The 10,634-nt window shown below is 36.3% G+C and overlaps 1 pseudogene; it reads left to right on the top strand.

The window, feature by feature from the left end:
• The first annotated feature begins 5,568 nt into the window (after positions 1 to 5,568).
• LOC122746793 lies at positions 5,569 to 6,175 on the top strand (annotated as a pseudogene).
• The last annotated feature ends 4,459 nt before the right edge of the window (positions 6,176 to 10,634 follow it).

Raw genomic sequence — 10,634 nt, 5'->3', positions numbered from 1 at the left:
AGGCCCTCAGAGGGCTTTCCCTGTTCTCTCCTATCCATTCTCCAGGCAGCTACCCAAATAATCTTCCTCAAGTTTAGGTGGGATGATGTTGCTCTCCCACTAAAGAATATTCATTGGTTCCCTATTGCTTTGGGTATGAAATAAAAATCTTTAGCCCGGTATTTAAAACCCTTCACAATCTGGGGCAGGTAGGTTATGGAGAAATGGTGGTGGGGGGGGGGGTGTTGGAGTCCTTAGGAATTCCTCTTTAAAGAATTACACCCTCTTGCATACAAATCCAATAGAATAAGATAATAGTTTATTTAGGGGCTGGGGAAGGGAAATCAAGAGAAAAATCCTTGGACTTCTCATAGGGAGAAGGCATGGCACAGAGCATGGCTCTGAGATACCAATCTTCTCAAGCAGGAGACAGGCAGATACTTTTATAGATGATTGATGGGGGTGATCATCTGACTATGGAAAGTTCCCTTATTGAGGGAGGACCATCCCCCACTGGTGGTGGCTGGGCCCATAACATTACTGAGAATCTTAAGGAAAGCATACATAATTATCTTTAAATACAAGGGCACCTATTTTTGAGAAAGACCAGTGTGTGAATGCCTAAACACACCAAACAGATAAAGTTATAGGGTGGTCTTTTTGTTGTGGGCCCAAAGTACCTGAGAAGTTCTCTGGGGCACATGAAGGAATCTTGTCCTTGAGAAACTAAACCAGAGGACAGATACGCCTTAGAGAGATAAGCGGAACCAGATCTGACTGAGCTAGCTTTGGGATCTCCACCCTTCATTCTGATCTCCCTTACACCTGGGGAGATCAGTTGGGTTGTGGCTGCATCCTTTGTGTCCTGAAGAGAGAGATGGCTTGAGAGATCTGTAGCCACCCCTCACCCAATTCCCCTAGCCACCACCAGTGGGGGATGGTCCTCCCTCACTAAAGGAACTTTCCACAGTCAAATGGTCACTCCCCGCCCCCCCCCATCAGTCCTCTATAAAAGTACCTACCAGGCTCCTGCTCGAGGAGATTGGTACCTCAGAGCCACGTGCTTTGTTCCATAACTATCTCCCCATGAGAAGTCCAAGGATTTCTTTCATGGTTTCCCTTCCCCCCGCCCCATTCCCTTCCCTTGCCCCTAAATAAACTACCATCTTATTCTCACTACTTTTGTGTGCAAGAGGGTGTAATTCTTTAAAGAGGAATTCCTAAGAACCCAAACCCGTACCTCATTTTCCACCATAACATTTTGTAACTAGGTGACACAGTGGATAGAGCATTGGGCTTGGGATGAGGAAGATCTTTCATGAGTTCAAATCTGGCCCTACTGGCTGTGTGACCCCGAGCAAGTCACATAACCTTGTTTCACTCAGTCCCTCTATCTGTAAAATGAGCTGGAGAAGGAAATAGCAAATCACGCCAGTATCTTTACCAAGAAAACCCCGAAATGGGGTCACAAAGAGTTTGATGTGACTGAAGAACAACATGTTTATAGCACTGTAACTTTGGCAACCACTTTAAAGTTTTGTCTTTGCAAAATTAATACTTCAGAGGCTCCTTTATTTCCTGCGTTTTAGATAAGCTGCCACCAGGTAGGTGGTGCCTAGGCTTATGGTCTTCTAGTACAAAAGAGGGAAAGCTTCCCACAGGTGTGGTTAATGGACTCATAGATTAAGACATGCTATTCCATTATAATCATGCTTTTTCTATTTTAAAAAATCTGTATTAAAATTAATGAGAATAGATTTAAATTAGTTGAATAGGACACATTCTCATAGTATTTATTTTTTTTTATGGGGCAATGAGGGTTAAGTGACTTGCTCAGGGTCACACAGCTAGTAAGTGTCAATTGTCTGAGGCCGGATTTGAACTCAGGTACTCCTGAATCCAAGGCCAGTGCTTTATCTGCTGTGCCACCTAGCTGCCCTCTCATAGTATTTAAATAGGATACATGATATACAATCAAGATTTAAAGAAACCAAAACACAGTTGTAATTTAATACCTTTCTCACTAATCTTCCATTATTACCCATCTACTTAACCTACCAATTACTAAAGAATCTAAACTTGGTTTTCTCGTCACCTTAAGTAGTGGAAAATCTCATATATTATTTTTCTTTATTGAAACATTTCATTTTGACATAGCAGTCATTTCCCTAAAAAAAAAATTAGTAATCCCCCACAAAATGTAGTCAAACAAAACTTTATATTAAAAAGAATTGTAATCAACTGTACTTTTGACTCATCTAGTTTACAGTTGTTTAACTGAGAGGATGGAAACATGTTTTAATCTCAGAAATCTAAAACTAATATTATCTACTCTCTTTGACTTGAGTTTGGTTCCCTTTTACTATTGTTTTCACTTACATTATTGTAGTGATTGTATATTTTGTTCTTTTGGTTCAATTTTCTTTGCTCTGTATCAGTTCATGCAAGTCTTCCTATGTTTCTCTGAACTCTTCATTCTTTATGGTAAAATAATATTCCATTACAGTCATATACAGTTTAGCCATTCCTCAATTATTCAGCATTTTAATAGATTTTTTGCTATTAAAATACTTATTTTAGAAATATTTTGTCTATTGACTATCATATTATCTGTTGACTATTGTGTCATTTGCTTCCTTTTCCTTAGAAATAATAGATTGTTTTTTACTTATATCATAGAAGGGAGTCCCCACAAGGGAAGAGAAGAAATTGAAGAATTTACCAAATAGTTAATTTTAATAATTGCTGCTTTCTATCATAAATTGAAATCAGATAATGTTAGAAACCCATCACTCCTATTTTTATCATATCTCTTGAAATTCTTGACCTTTCTTCCTAATGTTGATATTATTTTGTTTAGTTTCATAAAATACTGTCAGAAATTTAATCAGTATAGCACTAAATCTGAAGGTTTATTTAAATAGTGTCATTTGTATTATACTGTCATGACGGAGATGCAGCATCAAATCAATCATTTACACCTTTTCTTTCTATAAATGTTGGTTTGAACCTGTCTGGTCCTATGTGTGTCTTGGTAAGTTAATTCTAATATGTTCTATGCATTTTGGATTTATTATATTTTAAGTGAAATTTCTCTATCCTTTCTTCTTATTTTGTTAGTAACCTACATAAATATTGATGATTGTGGTTTTATTTTGTAACCCGCTACTTTGCTAAAGCTATTAATTATCTTTATTAGATTTTCCTTAGATTCTCCAGGGTTTACAAAAGAACTATCTGCCAATAGGGATAATTTTCCTCTTTTCCAGTGTGTATTCCTTTAATTTATTTTCTTGTCTTATTGCTATAGTAAGCATTTCTAGCACTATTTCAAATAATAATGGAAACAGTGAGCATCCTTACTTTCACCTTTGATCTTATTAGGAAAGTTTCCAGTGTTTTTCCTTTACAAATAATGCCAGATTTTGTTGTAGATAAATGTTTTTAATCAAATCAGGGGGAAAATGTTGCGTTGCTATGCTTTTTAAAAATTTTAACATAAATGAGTGCTATATTTTGTCAAAGCTTTTTCTTTACCCCTTGACAGAATCATGTGGTTTTTGTTGTTTGTGTCATTTATATGATTAATCATGTACATTGCTTTCCTAATGCTAAACTATCCTTGCATCCCTGATATAAATCCAACCTGGTCACAATTTTTTTTTTAAAGTTGACAATGTAGGTAGCTAGGTGGCACAGTGGATAGAGCACCGGCCCTGGATTGAGGAGAACCTGAGTTCGAATTTGGCCTCAGACACTTAACACTTACTGGCTGTGTGACCCTAGGCAAGTCACTTAACCCTCATTGCTCCACACACAAACAAAAAGTTGGCCGTGTTGCTGTAGTCTTTTTGCTAAAATTTTGAGGGGCAGCTAGGTGTCACAGTGGATAGAGCACTGGCCCTGGAGTCAGGAGGACCTGAGTTCAAATCTGGCCTCAGACTAGCTGTGTGACCCTAGGCAAGTCACTTAACCCCAATTGCCTCACCAAAAAAATTTTAAAATAAAATAACTTTATGTTAAAATTTTATTGAAAATTTTTTGTGTCAATATTCATTAGTTCTACTCAAATACAAAAAAAAAATTAAATCACTCCTTGGCTTGATTATTAAAGCCAAGTTTGTCAAATAAAAGGAGTTTGGTAGAGTGCCTCCTTTCTCTACTTAAAAAAAAAAATTATGAAACATAGGCCATAATAATTTAGTAGAGTTTACTCGTAAATTCATCTTAGGATCAGAGCTCTAGAGCTAGAAAGAACTTCAGAAGCCAACTCTTTCAACTTCCTTGTTTTACACATGAAGAATTGGGGCTGGGAGAGATTGTGACCTGCCCCATGTGACAGATGTTAAACATCAGGGTGGAATTCGAACCCAGCTTCCATGACATCATAGCCAGTGTTCTCTGTAATATATCATGCTTTCCCATCTGTTCTAAAACGATTTTTCCCCTATTGGGAATTTATGGTTCATTTAATCTTTTCCTGAGATTGGGCTACAACTTTCTAAATTATCTTGTACTTTTTATTAGAATTTTACAAAACACATCAAAGATACATCCACAACACTGTTCTGGGTACTTCAGAGAAGCTTGGTATCAAAACCCCTTGTGACTTTCTATTTAGCTTTTCACCATCTGTTAGCAAAAGGGAAACCTGAATACTGCCAACTTAATTAAAAATAAGATATTCATTTGCCTTAGTGTTTTTTCTTAATTCTCCATGCAATCTTTTTGACTTTCTTGTATCTTTCTGGTAGCAAAAGAAGAAAGAAAAATCATATGGGTATCTGCCAAAAAGTTCCATGATATTCTTTCCCCAGGCATCAGGGAATTTTGCAGCTGTTTTACTCACTTAATGTAAGATTCCCTTTACCTGGAATTTCCTTTAGTCTTCTTATAAAACATGCAACTCTCCTGAGTGATGGCTGTAGTCAGGCTCTTAGTTCATTTCCAAACCTACTAATTTTGAGGTCTGGGAAAGAAAGTTTTCAAGGAAGCCTTTGCCATCAATTTCCCACCAAAACCAATAATAAAAATGCCAAAAAGAAGCAAAACTTCCAGAAATTTTCATAAGAAATTTACTTTTTAAAATGCTCAAGTTTTCCATCTCCCTCATATCTGTGCACTGTGATGCCCCCTCTTCATCAAGGGGCAGCAAGTCTGGCTGCCAGTCCTTCAGGGAAATCACCCTGGTCCATCTGCCATTTGAAGAGGGTCAATTGGTCTAACCTGTGTGACCTCCTCTGTGGATAGCAATGTAAGCTAGGAATGACCTTGCCAAAGGATGGATCCCTATCCACACTGAGTTCTGATGATACAACTAATTACAATAATTGCTAACATTTATATAGTGTTTTAAGGTTTGCAGAAAGCATTATGTGCAATCTCTTTTGATACAACAACCCTATGAGGATAGGTGCTGTTATTATTCCCATTTAACAGATAAGGAAACTGAGGCAAGCAGAGGGTCACACAACTGGTAAATGTCTGAGGTAGGACTTGAACTCAAGCCTTCTTGACTCTAGATCCAGCACTCTACCCACTGTACCACTCAGTAAGTAGCATATTCCATTATGGTTGTGAAAAACAAATAATGGAACTGCCTGCTTAACAGACTGTGATGGATCAGATGCCCAAACTGAAGTCAATTAATAAACATTTATTAAGTGCTTTCTCTGTGCCAGGCACTATGCTAAGTTCTGGGGATACAAAAAGAGCCAAAAAAATTGCTGCCAGGTCCTTTCATCATGAATTCCATAAAATCCTCATCCAACTGTACTCAGAATGGAAGGTTTTAAGTGCATCTGCTTGAAGGTTTCAATGATGATTACCACCCAAAAAAAGTAATAATACTATTCATCTTCTTAGTGAATTTGATGGACAGAAAGAAGATATTCACTTAGTGATTTTCTATGTGACAGAATTAAGTGACTGAAAGCAAAATGAAAAATCATTTTTCAATAATTTGTGGACTTTCTGTCAACATTAAAATTGCAGATATTTTTAAAGGCTCTTTTGGAGAGAGAGATCCAGATCCAGAACAATAGCTATGTTCTGCTCACTCTTTAATGGGAAGATCAATGGTTATCAATTACTATTCAAAAGACAGCAACTTCACACTGGTCTTTATTTCTGGATGCTTTTTCCTCATATAGATTTTTGGCTGCAGCGAGATGATCTAGCCTTGAGGAACCACTAGGTCAAGCTCACTGGGGCTGGGATACTTGCCCCAAACTTGTCCTATACCCAGTCATATGGTTTGAGTGGTTTTGTCCTGGAGAGTCTGGCCTTTGTTGAGAAGGAATTACCTTTTCTCAAACACATTAATTAAACCACCACCCCAGCTTCCCCAGGACAATTTTGCTTATAGCTTAGATTGGCCAATGTGTATAGTTTATCCTCCCCCCATCACCCCAAAGGCAAAGTAAACATGGCATTCAACACACAATATTAATCAAGGTCTGGGACTAGTCATTTATTTCTACACAGGAAAAGAAACGCTAAATAAAATTACTCCATGCACATTAGCATAATGATTTGAACAATATTCAGCAGCCTAATTTAACTATTACTATTTTCTAAGAGACTAATACTTAAACCTCATCACGACAAAATTTACAGGACTGCTAATTAGTCATTTTACATTTCACCTCATATTGGCACTGTCTGATCTACTGATAAAATAACTAAACTTGGGCTAATATTCTTTCTGTTAGCTGCCCTCTCCAATGCAAAAACTTCCCTTGCCTCCAACTAATTTCTGGACCACTTCTTTCATCTGTTGGTCTCAAGACCTTTGAACCTTTCAGACTCACAAGATCACACACTGTTCATGTCCATCTAGAAGGTGGGACTCAGGAAAGAAAAAACAAAAGAAGTATCCCCAAACCAGACTCAGGTTTGCCTGGATAGGACATGACCTCAGAGCCACATGGAAGCTGGAGGGAACATAGGGGCCATCACCCGTTCCCCTACATACCATTCAGGACACAGCTAGAAACAGTCCACATGGCTCAGAGTTGAAAAAGAAAGGCAAAGACAAAGTGGTAAGTAATTTACTTTTGTACATCCCCCGAGTCATCATCTCCTCCAGCTCAACAACCAATTAGAGGACTCTTCATTATCTCACAGTGATCATTCATATGTATCCACAAGCTAGCCTCAAAGATCCATCATAGCTGACCAGAAGCAGGCAAGTGATGTTGGACGATGAGTGATGGGTGATTGATGGGTGGTGGTGATAGTGATGATAGCAAGCATTTATATAGCATTTACAATGCGCCAAGCACTGTGCTAAGCATTTTAGTTATTATCTCATTCAAATGTCTTTACAGCTTTGGAAGGTGCTATTATTAGCCCCATTTTATTAGCCATTTTACAGATGAGAAATGTTATATAAATGTTATTTTTATTTCAGGAAATCATACAAAAATATTTCCTAAAATACTGAAAAAGAGAAATGTTGCAAATCAACAAAATCCACAGAATACTAATGGGACAAATCCAAAATTTAATCCATGTGATTATCAAACTTCAGGACTACAGTGACAAATTGATGACTTACAAGTACCAAGAAGAAAGACATTACATATTAAAACAAAAACAAAACAGATTCTTTACAATTTTGTTTGATCTATTTAATCACCACAAAAAAAATTTTAAAAAACAATGATAATGTTGTTTTGGTTTATAACAATTGACAAAAGTAGGATTGAGGATGAAAAAAGGAAAGATGAAGGAGAACAATAAGATCATTTGAGGTGACACAGATAAATATAAAAGAAAAAGATGAACAGCATAATGAGGGTAGGAAGTTGAAAGAGAAGTTCCAGAGAAAAATATCAATCTTAAGTAGGCAGTCAGGGTGAAGAGGCTGAAAGTTTTTTTGGTTTTTTGGTTTTTTAACAGAACTTATAGAGCTAAGAATAAGATTTTAAAAATAGGAACTTTATAGGAGAGTATCATTAGAGAGGTTGGTTTTGGTATTTGAGCACTGAGGTCAGAAAAAAATTCATATTAGTGAAATAAAGAAAGGTTTTGTTCTCTGACTTCAGAACAAATAATTAACAAGAAGTGGTAGATGTAACCTTGACTATTCTAAACTTGCATGTAAATAGATTAAATTCCCAGTGGGCAGCTAGGTGAATCAGCGGATAAAACATCAGCCCTGGATTCAGGAGGACCCGAGTTCAAATCCAGCCTCAGACACTTGACACTTACTAGTTGTGTGACCTTGGGCAAGTCACTTAACCCTCATTGCTCCAGCCCCCCCCGCCAAAATCCCATAAAGAGTAAAAGGTAAATAAATAATTTTTTTAAATAATATTTCTTGAAAGAGATTCTTATGATACCAAAGATACACCTGGATTTAAGGCTACTAAGTAGCACAGTAGTAGAGAATGGGCCTGGAGTCAAAAAGATCTAAGTTTAACTCTGACCTCAGATACTTTCTAGCTATGTGATCTTAAGTAAGTCAATAAACCTCTGCCTCAATTTCCTCAATTGTAAAATGAGGATAATAATATCTATCTCCCAGGGTTGTTATGGGGATCAAATGAGATAATATTTGCAAAGCACTTAGCAAAATGCCTGGCACACAACAGGTACCATATAAATGGTAGTTTTTATTATTAATAATAATAATGAGGGGGCTGCTAGGTGGTGCAGTGGATAAAGCGCCAGTTCTGGATTCAGGAGTACCTGAGTTCAAATCCGGCCTCAGACACTTGATACTTACTAGCTGTGTGACCCTGGGCAAGTCACTTAACCCTCATTGCCCTGCAAAATAATAATAATAATAATAATAATAATAATAATAATAATAATAATAATAATAATAATAAAATCAACTGAAATTTACTATATTTACATTAATTTCAGAAAATCAGGAATTTTGACATTAGACAAAGCATGATTCAAACCCCTCCCCAAACTGAAAGATATACTAGTGTATTATCTCATACATAAGGGCATTACTGTCACTGAAAATATCAATATTAAATATATATACACAATGACATAGCAGCTAAATTATTAAAAATTAGTTGAGTTGCAAAAATCATTAGAAATTTAACAAAAGAAAAAGAAGAAAAAAGAAAATTAACAAAATAGAAAATGTTTACATTTCACTTATATAATATGATAAAGAAAGCAAAAATGAAAAACAAGAAAGAATTGATAGGTTTGGATACAGGATTAACAACTGGATTTGATGGAAACTCAGAGCTTGAGAAATAGGAAAAGTAAAGTATGTAGGGAACATTTTCTGCAATTAATATGGAAGAGTAACACAATTTGATCATATTCTAAGACATAAAAATGTTACGTTAATTCAGAACTGAAGAAATTTTAAACACTACAATAATGAGAGGCAGCAATTCAGGAAGACCTGATCACAAATTCAGCCTCTAACAATTACTAGCTCTATGACTGTGTAAAAGTCACTTAATTCTGCTTAGCCTCAGTACCCTGACTCACCTATATAATAGAAATAATAGTGCCCAATTCATAGAAATATTGGAAGATTAAAATAATATAGAGATAAAATGCCTTGTAAACCTTCACAAAACATATATATCAGCTATTATTATGTATTATAATAAAGCATGGTCATTAACAAAGAAATGTGATTGAAAGATGGAGGTCAGCATGGAGATTACCAAGTGATAAATATTGGTTTAATGAATACATTTTAGAAAAAGTGATAACAGGTCATGTATAAGATGCCTATTATGCAGACCAGAGAGATTCTTAAAGATACAGATACAAATGTATGAATATCTTGAAAAGACACTATTAGATGAACTAGGTCCAGAATTGAGTAGGAGGAAGATTATGGGCTGGATTGCATTTGAGAAATTGTGTTTTCATGACCTAAAGCTTTGTCCTGAAATAAAAAATATTTTTTAAAAAATACCAATAATCTTCTGGTAATGCTTCATGCCTACAAATCATGGCATACCACAGTTGCTTAGTAGGCAAAAATTAGTTTTATTAAGAAATCAAGGGGCAGCTGGGTGGTGCGGTAGATAAAGCACCAGTCCTGGATTCAGGAGGACCTGAGTTCAAATCCAACCTAAGACACTTGATACTTACTAGATGTGTGACCCCTAGCAAGTCACTTAATCTTCATTGCCCTGAAGATAGATAGATACATACAGACATACAGACATAGATACATAGATGGATGGATGGATGAATGGATGGATGGATGGATGGCTAAATAAATAAATAAGTAAATGGATGAATAAATAAAGAAATAATAAATGCATGAATACATGAATAAATAAATAAAGAATCATCAAAGAGATCAATGGACAGATTAAGGAAGTGAGCTGATCATGTACAAGAAGAGAGAAGGATAATAGATGAAAAGCTCTCATACCACACTTCTGCCTACATATAGTTAAGACACCTATAGGAAAGCTCCTAGGATATTGGATGGAGCTCTGGTGGAGGATGATAGGAGGAAGAGAACAAACATTTATTATCTGCCTAAGTGCTTTTCAAGCATTATCTCAGCTGATCCTCACTACCACCCCGTGAGGTATGTGCTAAAACAGGCAGGGGTTAAGTGACTTGTACAGGGTCACACAGTAACTAGCTGACCCCGGATTTTAATTCAAATATTCCTGATTCCAGGCCCAGTACTTTATACA

The sequence above is a fragment of the Dromiciops gliroides genome, chromosome 1 (assembly GCF_019393635.1).
Source record: "Dromiciops gliroides isolate mDroGli1 chromosome 1, mDroGli1.pri, whole genome shotgun sequence".
NCBI lineage: Eukaryota > Metazoa > Chordata > Mammalia > Microbiotheria > Microbiotheriidae > Dromiciops > Dromiciops gliroides.
Note: the sequence above shows the minus strand (reverse complement) of the source record. Positions and strands in the feature narration are given on the sequence as shown.